This window comes from Medicago sativa, chromosome 5 (assembly GCF_051527215.1).
Source record: "Medicago sativa cultivar Bolivia chromosome 5, Bolivia_mono, whole genome shotgun sequence".
NCBI lineage: Eukaryota > Viridiplantae > Streptophyta > Magnoliopsida > Fabales > Fabaceae > Medicago > Medicago sativa.
In genome coordinates this window covers 75,330,636-75,343,934 of record NC_140753.1, presented here as the reverse complement: position 1 = coordinate 75,343,934, position 13,299 = coordinate 75,330,636, and positions in this window count along the sequence as shown.

The window sequence follows — 13,299 nt, the reverse complement described above, 5'->3', positions numbered from 1 at the left end:
AAACAAAAATTGAGAATCGCAATGATAAAATGTTGCATTTTATGTACTTTGGACATGTGGATGGTACAATTTAAACATCTTAATTAAGATATATGATTTACTTTTATTCATTTAAGTTGTATTTTCACAATTTATCATTATTATCCACGGATAAAAAAATAAATCCTCGGTCAAAAAGAGGTTGAGCAATCAAAGATAAGTGATGCTCAAATGATTGTTCGGTGTTATAGTGGAAAATTCAAGCTACGAGGGATTTATGCTCCTGTTTATCCTTCAGCTATTTCATTCATGTTGTGCGGTTTCACATCTATTTTAACTCTGTTATGGAGAGTGGAAGATATAGAGATATCTTGATATTGTTATCATATTATTTGAAAAGTTTTAAAATAAACTTCAACAAACAAAACAAAAATTTGGGAATACCATTCTAGAAGCATGTAAGGTTTGCGCCTATCCTAATTTGACAACATTTATATGCTATGGAATACCGACAGAAGTATGTAGTTGACAACATTTATATGCTATGGAATACCGACAGAAGTATGTAGAAAAGTGTAGTATATATTGTATTATAGCCCTATTTCAGCATTGATTTAGAACTATATATTTAAATACTTACTATTTTATTAAAGTGCTTTCAATGTTTGTCCAATTTCATTCATCCAATTTCTCAACAGCAGCTTCTACATGTCTTTTTTCTTTGACTAAAATCCTAATTTTCTTTTCCTTTCAATATTTGATGTGTTGTTTTGTATGACATTTGTTGTTGAAGAAACATTATTAATATTATTTGGCCTTGTTTTTCTCTCAACAATAACTGGAAAAACAACATGTGTTTCTTCTATCATATTAAAAGGTTGTGAACTTGCACTACAAAAAGTTGAACCATCTATTGGAACATATATAGTCAAATGTGTAACACCCCGTTTTCCCAACATGAAAATTTCATTTAAAATCAGAGTATTTTGATCACAACGGAATGTCACATACTTCAATTAAATCATAAAATGGATAATAATAATTATCCTTCAAATTCAACATCATGAAAAATCTTAAATTATTGCAGCGGAAAATAGTTCATCATTTAAAAGTCTTGGCACGCAGGCCTTATTGAAAAATCTCATAAATTAGTTCATAAAAGAGACACGTAAGGAATAGAAGTAAAAGCAAGCCCCCATCCCGTTACGTATCAGAGCACCTAGACACCAACTGAGAGTCCACTCATGAACGCCTCTAATCTTTATTACCTGCACATTACCCACGGTCGAGGCAACATATACGCAGAAGGGGTGAGATTTCATAATCAATACATTAAGCATATAATCCAATAAAATGCATTTAACAACTTAAACATTAATAACATATCAACAATTAACAATTAGCATAATTTTTCATTACATAACAAATACAATCATCAATACCATTACTAATTCTCATCACAAATCATAATCAACTTAACACTCAACTTGACGACACAACTCATCCTTGACCATGCAACTCTATCAACTCGACAACATCTTGACAACTTAAACATCATGAACCTCTTGATATGCAAATGCATTTGGTACCAATACAGAGCATCAAGCTCCCAACCAACTTATATGAGCGTAATTAGGCTCTTCAGGGCATCAAGCCCCCAACATAGTGAGCAAAAGCTCCAGGGCATCAAGCCCTCACCAATCATGTGAATGACTAAGCATTCCAGGGCATCAAGCCCTCAACCAAATTATATGAGTATGCAATGGACTCAACTTCCAACAACTTAGACAACGACGTGTACAACTCATACGACTCATAATCATGGACAACTTCTTAAATTCCAACAACATAGACCGACTCATGCAACCTCAAGACACTAACAGTCGACAACAGAAAACAGCAGCAACATACAACAATTAACAACGCTTGAATGTGTTAACATTCACATAAGGAATTAATTACATCAATATAAATATCATAAAACATCATTATAGCATTCATGCAGCAACACTTCTAATTTTCAGTCACCATAACAGACTTCTGGAGCTTATGAAAGCATCCTAAACAGCTCTCTAACTTACTTCTAAGGTCATCTCAAGACTACACGTGCGAAAGGATCGCATCGGGACAATTTTGGGCAACTAACAGCTTAACTCGCAGTGGCGAGTAACTTCACTCGCACTGGCGAGCAAAGTGTGCATTCTGGGTTCCTACGTATTTACTCGCAGTGGCGAGTTATTCTGCTCGCAGTTGCGAGCTCACAGGTCACTCGCAGTTGCGAGTTGCATTGCTCGCAGTTGCGAGTTCTGGGTTCTAGCTCACAGATGCGAGTGTTCTTGCTCGCAGGTGCGAGCGATGAATGTCAGTACGGCCAGAAACCTAAAAATCACAACTTTTCACCTATATTCATGATTCCTTCATCCAAATAGCATCTAATTATCATCTTAAGTCATATCTAAGGTCTGTATACTAATTTTGCATCAATCTAACATCTGTTCTTGATTTATTCATCAAAATTGATCATAAACCTAATTCTCAATTCTCACCAAAACTTAACCTAATCATGCTAAATTCATCCTATAGAATTATACCCTTAATAATATTGAAAATTAGTCTCACCCTTACCTGGTTATGATGAAATCGCAGCTCTCCCTCTGGTTCTCCTCTTTTCTGACTTTTCTCCCTTTTTCTCCAAAAACGTACGTATTATGTTTTCTAACTTTTGTTGTCTATTTATCTCTCCTAATTACTCTTATCACTACTAATTGCTCATCTCACAACACAGCCCAATTTTTAATATTTTTATTTTATTTATCAAATCTTATCTTATTTAATAATAAAATAAGTCATAACAACATAACAACTTCACCACAACAAAATATCCCTCATAATTCAGTTATAAATCATATAACCCATTCAACTTCATAAATCATAAAATTCACACATATCAGTCATGAAAATCACGTAAATCATATATATAAATATATTTTTAAATAATCGAATAATTAAGACGGGCGTTACAAAATGAGCTTCGGTTAATGCAAGTAGTTGTAACTGAACTTGATCAATTGTGAAATACATACAATTTTGGTCAATGGTCTTTATCCTATGATATTGTTTTTATGAATTTGCTTCATGATAATTATGTGGTTATTCAATAACACATACAAGCATTAATGTGGTAGAAGGAAAGTGTTTGAGTGTTTTTCGCAAAAGTGATTGGAGTGACATAGTAGATTTATTGCCAAATGCAATTCATGAGTTTGAACAAACTTTGAATTCACCTAAAGTAAATGACTCTCTCAAAAGAAAGTTCATTGTTCTCATGTTATAATATGATATTGTAGGTAATTTTTTATTTTTTATTACTTGTTTATCATGATGTGTGAAATTGTATATTTATATCTTTGTTTTGATAATAACAATAACAAACTCCTTTAGTTAATGAATCTTCCTTGGGAGAATTTTCCCATTGCAAGATAAGAAGAGATATATAGGATGTCATCTGTTGGTACTATATATACCATTCTTTATCAAGGGATAATTTTAGATCTGAGGAACGAGAATACAGTGGGACTTCCTTCGATAAATGTTGAAAGTACTGTTTTCTACAAATTGTATCCAACAACTGATGATAACATGAAATTTAAACTGTTAGAGAAAATGTTGCCTAAACTGAAGTCAGATAAGGTATTCTATTGATTTGTATTTGATAAGATATAAGAGAATAGATGTTACAAATTGTTATATAAATATTTATATTCTTTTCTATTGTTACTTTATAAGGGGTAAAAGCTAAAATATACTCCCACAAAACAAAAAGTGATATCTACACTGATAAAATGCTGCCTTTTTATGTACTTTGGACATGTGGATGCTAAAATTTAAACATCTCAATTAAGTTGTATATTTACAATTTATCATTATTATCCACAGAGTAAAGATACATCCTCCATCAAAAAGAGGTTGAGCAATCAAAGATAAGTGGTGTGCAAATGATTGTTGGGAGTTATAGTGCAAAATTCGAGCTATGAGGGATTTATGCTCTTATTTATCCTTCAGCTATTTCATTCATGTTGGGCTGTTCCACATCTATTTTAACTCTCTTATGGAGAGTGAAAGATATATAGGTATATAAATATTGTTACCATATTCTTTGAAAAGTTTTAAAGGAAACTTTCTCAAACAAAAACAAATATTTGGGAATTCCTTTCCAGAAGCACGTAAAGCTTGCGCCTATCCTAATCTGTTATAAATTTTTTATTGGATTACCTTATTTCCATGACAAAAAAAATTAAGAATTGATAGTTTTGCAAGATTTATGTACATCTTATAGGTTTGGATGTTGTAGTCATTATAAGCATTTTTTTTATCCTTGGTTAAAAATTATTAAAAATGTTTTCATGACTTATGCATGAAAAATAGAATAGGAGTGGACTGAGTGTTCACGAAATAATGAAGTATATGTGTTAGTATTGATGACTGCATTAAAAAATGCAATAAGAGTGAACTAAGTGAATGAAAATTATGCACTACAATCAAAAGATTTAGTACCTCGTTAATCAGATTCAAAAGTTTCAAAACTCAATTCAGGAATTAAATTTAGAACTAAGGACATTCACATTCTAGACATCACCATCATCATCGACCTATGCAATCACAACTCAGCTAATTTTTTGACATTTAAGGGAGATTAGAACTGAATTATCACTTTGGCTGGAACACAATGCAGTGTTGCAGGATGAACTACAAGGGAGATATTCATCATTGTGCAACATTCAAGAAGAAATTGCAAGAGCATGTAATCATAATAATAAATGCGGAATCTGTTAATGTTGATGAAAACAATAAAGATATTGATATAATAACTCGTTAAACATAAAACGAGAATAGTAAAGTTGAGAGTGAATTACAAACTGGTCTTAGTCTTGTGAAAGGAATGGAAAATCATATGTTTGTTTTTAATGTATACATATATTCTGCAAAGATAAAAATTGATTTTAGTTAAAAATGAGTTGAATGTGGAATGATTTACGTTGGTATCAAACCATTCATTTTTCACTTTTCTGCACTATGTGCATATGTGTGTGTGGGGTTAACTCATATTAATAAAATAGTATGATGCATGTGAGTACCATTCACTTTTTGATACCTCATTTACTACCATGGTTGACTTGATTTTAATAAAAAAAAAGTGATTGACTTGGTTTGTTGTCAGGATAGCAGGTAAGATAAGACAATTTAAAATAGTCATCAAATTGAATCATGTGACAGTGGGAGAGAATCATGTATATGTGCAAAAAAGTGAGAAAAAAATGTATGGTTTGTTATCAACGTGAGTTAACTCACGTAGCGTGACTTAAGTCACGCAAGAACTCTAAGCTGCGTGAGTTAACTCATGCAAGAGTAAAATTATCTTTTCAATTGGGAGCGAGCAATTTCTGTTGGGTAAACAACAAATTTCCTCAAATAATGAGTGTGGACACTGGACACACAAAGGTAGGCCAGTTCCTAACATTTTAGGGGCCTTATGTCAAATTTGAGGAAATGACTCATTTACACGATAGTTCAGTTTTTTTTTTGTTTTATTTTTATTTTTATAGGTGAATGAAATATGCCTTAACCATTTTTTTTAAAGGTAATATGCATTAATTATGACGGTCACTATAATATGATGTTTTGAAATCTGCACGTCAAATGCATCTCGTCCTATATATTATAGATAAAAAAAAATAACAAAACAAAAAATAATAATTAGGCGGGCCGAACCAAACTCAACAAAGTTAAGTTAAATGATAGTAGACATACCAAACTTTATATAAAATTCCTTTTCTCATTAGATAATTCAATTGATTTACTAACTCCAAAATTTCTCAAAAAATTTCATCATTATTCTTTATCATAAATTCATAATAGCACAAAATACACTCCCCTCATGCCCAAACATAAAACTTTCACTCATGATGAAAGTCATATTATATTATGAAATCTAAATACAAATTAAAATTAGCTTCAATCTGAAATACCAAAAAGCATCCTCAAAATAAAAACAAATTTTATATATGGAAATGCGTAGATATTTTTTGTTTTACACGTTGCTTCAAAGATTTACGTTTTACTTGTCAGTTTTGCGTTTTGCCTAATGAAATGTTGGGGTGAAAATGAAACCGCTGGGTTGGGGTGTGAAAAGGAAAGACTATTGGGTTTGTAAAAAAAAAGATGAAACAGCTAATGGGCTGAAGTCTGGTAATGGACCGGGCCCTCATTGAGCTTTTTACTATACATACTCCCTTGTAACCAATTATTTCTATATACACTCCACTACATTTTTTTTGCCCCTATGAGCATGGGCACTAGGCCGCAACTCCCCCACCTATGCCTGGGCCGGCACTTCACAGAGGCCATTCCCTCCTAAACAATTGAGAGAAATATGCATACGAGATCCCAACATGATGACGGTAAATTGTCATTCCATTCAACATTTATAGTTGTGCATAAATTCTAAGTCATTTTCCAACATAATACCATTATATTGTAAAAGTAATGTTCTTGTTATCCTTCAAGGAATTTAATAAGAAAATGACTAGCATTGTTGAATGCTGCTTTATGATATACCACTACAATATTCTTTCTATTGCAAAATTCAAGTTCTTAGTATATTTGTAACTTCTCTACCAATGAAATTTCGCTTGACCAATTAATTAGAAACTTGCACTTTCTTAAGTTCCTTTTTATGCTTTCAAATAATATTGTAACCATAATGCATTTTTTATCATACTTACTTGTACAAGAAGTTTTGTTGTGTATTTTTTTCTTGCACCATAGTAACACCACCACCAACAGTTCCTCTGTTATAAAATGTATGTAGTGGTGATAAGTTCAATTTGAGTTGCTATCTTAAGCTATTGGCTATTGCGTATAGTTGTTTGTTATACATAGCAGCTGAGCACAAGGATTTGAGTTAAGAATCAGATTAAATGTTGTAGACTTATTAAGTAAACATCAAAATGACTTTACAACATGGTCACACCAGGTTTGACCTATGGCAATGCAAGTTCAACTATTTAAAAACTAAACCAATCATATGCTTAGATTAAGATTAAAGTTCAGCTATTTAAAAATTATGTTAGGTGGCTTACTTTTGAATCTGTTATCAGGTCACAAAAATGAAACTTTTATTTTAAGGTTCTTAGGCCAATATTGTAGAAAGAGATGGGTAATGGTGACTATTCTTCGGTAGTTTTTGCTCATTTTGGAGTGGGCCCCTCAAATCAGACCTTATTGCCGGGACCACCATTATATTACTAGTTTGACTATTCGGTTGTATACACTAATTTTCCGTTATGCGTGGTTATAACATTCATTTTCTTGATCGGATATAGGACAACAAATTTCCTCTCAACTCAATATTGAATGTTTAATTTTCAAATGATAACTATAATCATATTGGTCCAAGTGGTAATTGAGTTACGCTCCTTAAGCAAATTGTTTGCGGTTTAATCGCGGGATTTTGTATATGGAGAATATTTTCCTTAAAAAAAAAAAGTATATGGAGAATATTTAATTGAAGGAGGAGTTGTATACTCCAAAGGCTCCGACATATATTAATGATCGTTAAAATCTTGTATTTATAACATGATATTAAAAAGCATGAAATATTATCATATATAATTTAGGGTTAAGTATGTTTTTAATTAATTCCTATAAATATCTTCAAATTTATTTTTAGTCCTTGTCCTCTCACTCTGTAGCCCCTCCAAATTATAAAACACCCTTTGGAAATATTAACGTCACTTTGTTTCATCATACTCTACTCATTTTAATATATATCAAAATATCAAAATACTTTTTGATGAACCAAGTAATCTCGAATATTAACTTTTTTTTTTTGCTAACTTAGGATATATACTTATTTTAAGTAATTTGTCCGATCTTAATTATGAGTAGATAAAAGCAGCCCTACCTAATAATCTACAATAAAACAACAAATTATGTCTTGATCAATTAGCTAATGCATGTGAAGTATAGGACAATATCAAATTTATCTTTCCAATCTTGGAATATACTTTTCAATACGATAATAACCATTTGATCTTTTGCACACAAAAAATAAAATCATTTGATCTATCATTCAAATCGTGGTTGAAATAAGGCCATAAGCTCCCATTAGGCCATACCAAATTGTCACAACGTTTGTGTATTTTTTAATATCTGATGATGATAATAAGAAAGTAATGTTACACATCACTGAGCTTGCAAACACAATGAAGAATGTCGTGATTGTAAAGATTGAGAATATCTTCACAAATGATAACAATATGAAGAATGTTAGACAACTCCTTCTTCAACTGAACTTACGTATGCATATTGCATCCACGCCACTTATACTGTATATATAAGTGGTAGGGGTGTAACGGTTCGGTTTGGATTGGTTTTTAGGTAAAAAAATGTCCGAACCAATGAAACCTTCATCGGTTCGGTTTGGTTCGGTTTTCACTGTTTTTCAAAAAAGAAACCGAACCAAACTAACCGGTTTGCTTCGGTTTGGATTGGTTCGGTTGATCGGTTTGTTAAAAAATACAATTAAAAAAAAATCATATTCTCATAAAATATTTCATAAAACTTTCTATAATTGTATTTCATATTTTGTTTTTTCATGTTCTCTATTTTTCAAACAACTTTTTATAAATAACCTTACTCAATATTTGATCCAAGATTCATTCATCCATCATTCTTAGTATATATATTTTCTAGGGATGCACTCATGCACTTTTTATTTAGTATATATATTTTATAGTTTTATTTATCGTGATCAAAATTTTTGTTACTATAGGGATACACATTCAATTTCTGCTACTGCTGACGAAATTTTCTAGCCTTTACGGTGTTTTAATCTTTTTGAATGGCTTTTACAGTGTTCTAATTTTACAGTACGCAAATCGCAATTCTTTTTTTAATGGTTTTTTCTAATCTTCACTAAACAATGACATATAAGTTACAACGTGTATAAGAAATTGAACATGGAAAACAATGAAATATAATGAGTATAAATCAACGGCATAAACATGATAAAACTAACATAGAGATGAACAATCTCAGTGGTGATCGGCGGTGGCGATGAACAATAAGTTTGGTGTGGTTGACGACTAGGGTTTCTTTTTTAGTAAAAATGAAAGAGTATGATTGATGAAATGAGATGTCAGATAAAGATGAGAGAAAGTGAATTGGTTTTGGACTTTTAATTTTGGACCTAACCATAAGTTTGTGTGAGGTAGGATAATATTAGTAAAATAAGGAGTGTGGTTATCATCGGATTGGTTCATCGGTTTCACGGATCTCAAAATGAAAAACCATGAACCAAACCAAACTAGATCGGTTTCAATTGGTTCGGATCGGTTTCAAACCGAACCAAACAAGGTCGGATATTTTTTCGGTTTGGTTTGGTTTGGACTATCGGTTTCGTTGGTTTAGTCCGAACCGCTTACACCCCTAATAAGTGGTGTGGATGCAATACGCATACGTAAATTTTTGGAGCCTAAGCTCCAAAGCATCAACTTGTTTCTCTAACCTAGATTATATGCTTCAAGTATATATACCCCATGTTAGGGAGACGGTTCTCATAATAAAAAGGAGAATCATTGTTGATTTAAGGTCGAAAAGTAAAAGCACTTATAAAAAATAAAAATATACGCTAAGGAAAAGAAACAAGAAATTAAAATAATATCAGACACAGAACTCTAAAATAGAAATAAATTTGAGTACATATTGAAATCCAACTAGGTTAATGAATTTAAAGAACCTATTATGAAACAAATTAACTAGCTATCTGGGCGCTGCCATACACAATCCAAAAGGTACGAATGGAGAACGATGGCAACCATATGAGACAGAAACAGAAAATATCAATGAGAATGAGCTGATACGTTTTGAGATGGTGAAAGAAGAAGGGAATGAAATGATAATACACAAAGAAGAAGATGCCATAGACATACCCAAGAGCACAAATAAGCATGCGGAAGCGGATGGTGGGGTCGACCTGGTTTTGGAAAAGTAGTACATTCTTTTGAGGGTAAAGGAAAAGATGGCGGCAAAAACCAAACAAATGGAGGATAACATTGAGAAGATGACAATGGGAGAGAAAGCATGTGTGTTTGCAAGAAAGGTGAATAGGAAAGTCGTTGGAAACATAGCCATAAATGTGCTTATCTTCTGCATCCTCTAAAGTATCAACGTAGACGTCTGGTGGATAGTTGAGAACCATTGTTGAAAAGAACCTATAATGAAACAAGGTAAAAACCTCTTTAAAAAAAAAAAAGATGGTAAAAACTGATTCAAAAATGTAAAACGAAGAAATAAGCTAAGAAATAAATGTTGAAATTAACAAGAAGGTAGCACCTTTTGGGTAAACCTGAGAAAAAAGAAGACTTCTTGTGGTTGATATTTTTGCTATAGGGTTTCTTAAGGTGAGTGTGACTTGAAAAGAAGAAGAATACTATAGCCGTATATTTACTACTTAAAGTCTTAAACCCTGAGATATATAGAGAACATATCATATGAGAATGATGTTTTTATATGAGAATGATGAGAATGAATATGAGCCATAAGATTAAAAAGGAAAGGCTGAGATTAAAAGTAACTCATCATGTGCCAAAACACCCCAAACCTACGTGACCTTCTTCTTTCCAGATCTGCGTTCTCCATTTCTTCTTTTTCCCACAGCAAGTCTCTCGCCCTTGACTTCTTCTTTCTTCCTCTCATCTTCTTTGTTTCCTGTCTGCATTTTTTCACCCTTACTTCTATTTGGGATTTAAAGATTGTGTTGAATTTTTTTTTCAATTTCAATTTCAATCTAATTAATTCTTGAAGTGAATTTTTACTTGAAAGAGTTTCATTTGAGGATTGTGGGAGGAAATTCTTTTCCTGCAACGTTGCTGTGAAATTAAAATATAGATGGACAAAGGAAATGATATAATATAATTAATTTTACTTGATGACAAATTTAATTGAAAATCACGAGAGTTACATAGTGACAGAATGCTTGAATCCCATTCTGGGAAGATTATGGAATGAATGCTTATTAATCTCTATGTTATGGTAGGTTAATTAGGTGAACCTCCTGGTCAGAGAGAGAGAGAGAGAACGGCGTTGATGATGATGGAATAGAGAAGATGAAAGATTCACATATTGATTGAGTGTGGAAAAACACATGTGTTAATTAAAATAGAACTTTTAATCTGAACCATCTATTTAGATCTGATGGCTTGTATTCATTCTCATCATTCTCATATAGAAATGGCATTCTCATAGTATATGTTCTCTCTCTCTCTCTCTCTCTCTATATATATATATATATATATATATATATATATATATATATATATATATATATATATCTTTTAGGAAAATAATTAACAGCACGACAATTTTTTCACTATAATTGCATGACGCTTCTAAATTGCTTCTCTTTTAATTTTTATAGAGATATTCTTGTGTAGAAACGCACTTAACACTTGTCATTTACAAACAACAAATAAGAGTGTGACACATAATTAAAATAGACACATCATTAAAAATTGAAAAATAATTGTTTAGTACAAAAATGAAAAACCGTTCCTTCTCTCTCCCATCATCCATTTTTTCTGGCATATATGGTTCCCCAACAATACTGCTATTTTTCCTTTGGATCTACCATGCTTCTAAGACAAATTCATCTTGTTAATGCAGCCTGATCGATAACCCATCTTGTTTTTTAATTTGAAAATACTATTATGTTATCTTGCCATTCAAAAAAGAAAATAAAAATACGGATGTTTTTTTAGCAAAACGGGGTTAAAGAAATAAAACAAAAAACTGAAATTTAGAACAAATACTTGTAAGTAAGTAATGGCTAAAGTAAATTATAGCAACAATACAGAATAATGCTTATGTTATAGCAACAATACAGAATAATGCTTATGTGGCCTAAAGTTTGATTTGATCCATCGATGGGTAAGGTTTTGGATACCCTTTGCATGTGTAGCCATAGCGGTAGTCACTTGTCGTTATAAACTATGAAGTGAACAATGGTGAAAGAGATGAACTTTTGGGTTGGATTTAAGGATAGCTTTAATAGAAAAAAGATGAAGATTTTTTCTTCTTCTAAGTAGTAGTCTGTTCATTGATAGCAGCAATGATCTTGAGCCGAAAACAATGGTTGAAGAGAGAGAAACAACGGTGGAAGAAAGAGAAAAGAGGATTCTGATTTTTAGTAAATTTATTTACTTTTTTTTAAAGTTAATTATGTGTCACACTCTTATTCGTTGTTTGTAAATGACAAGTGTTAAGTGCGTTTCTACACAAGAATTTCTCATTTTTATATGACTCAGTGATGCATTCTGTTACAAGAAATCACAAGTTATAAATTACTAGTACATCATATTTCTTGCCACAACTCCGGTGTTTTGTCTTGTTTCATATTTGTATTATTAACTACTCCTCCAATACTTACTTGTTTTGCTTTAGCACATGGTTCTATGATAAATACCAACAATCCAATACTTTATGGGTTAAACAATTTTGGGTTTTGACCTCAAAGTCTTTGATTTTCTTTTTACGGGAAAATTGTATTTTGTTCAAGCGTTCGTGCGTATTCATGTGTCAAATATGTCGCCCCATATAGCATATCATTTAAGTAAACAAATAAATTTTACAAAAGAGAAGTTTAAAATTTGATTTAAATTGTAGACAATTGAACATAACTAAACCGCATTGACATTTATATGATATCATTCGATGTTGGAGTTTTGCTTTATGTGTAGTTAACAAAATTCTCTACTACTCTTATCCTTAGATAATATACCATATTTTCCTTAACTATGTATGTTTTGTCTTTTCCATGTGCTGGTTTAGTGTTTCGATTTGTAGGACTCATTACTTTTTATGAAATTTTAAATTGGAAGAACATAATTAAATTTATAAATTGTGAGACCACTACTTCTTGGAGACCTGAACTTGCAAATGAAAGACCCTAAAGTCAGTTGAAATTAATTTACTTGGTATTTTTCCAATCCCTTTCTTTAGATGAATTAGACGTGCATACAAATCTCCTTCCATTTGCAAATGTTTAAGAAGCTGCTTATTCTGAAACAAACCTATACAGAGTATTTGAAAAATAAAAACTATATACTTTGCACTACTAAGATTTTATGAAATACAACAGGATTTTAACTAAGTGTGAGAGGGCTTACTGCTGTTTTTCAGGATGAAAAATAACAAGTTACCATGTTAACTTGGTCATTTTTAGTTACCATGTTTTTCAGGATTTAACTAAGTGTGTGGTTC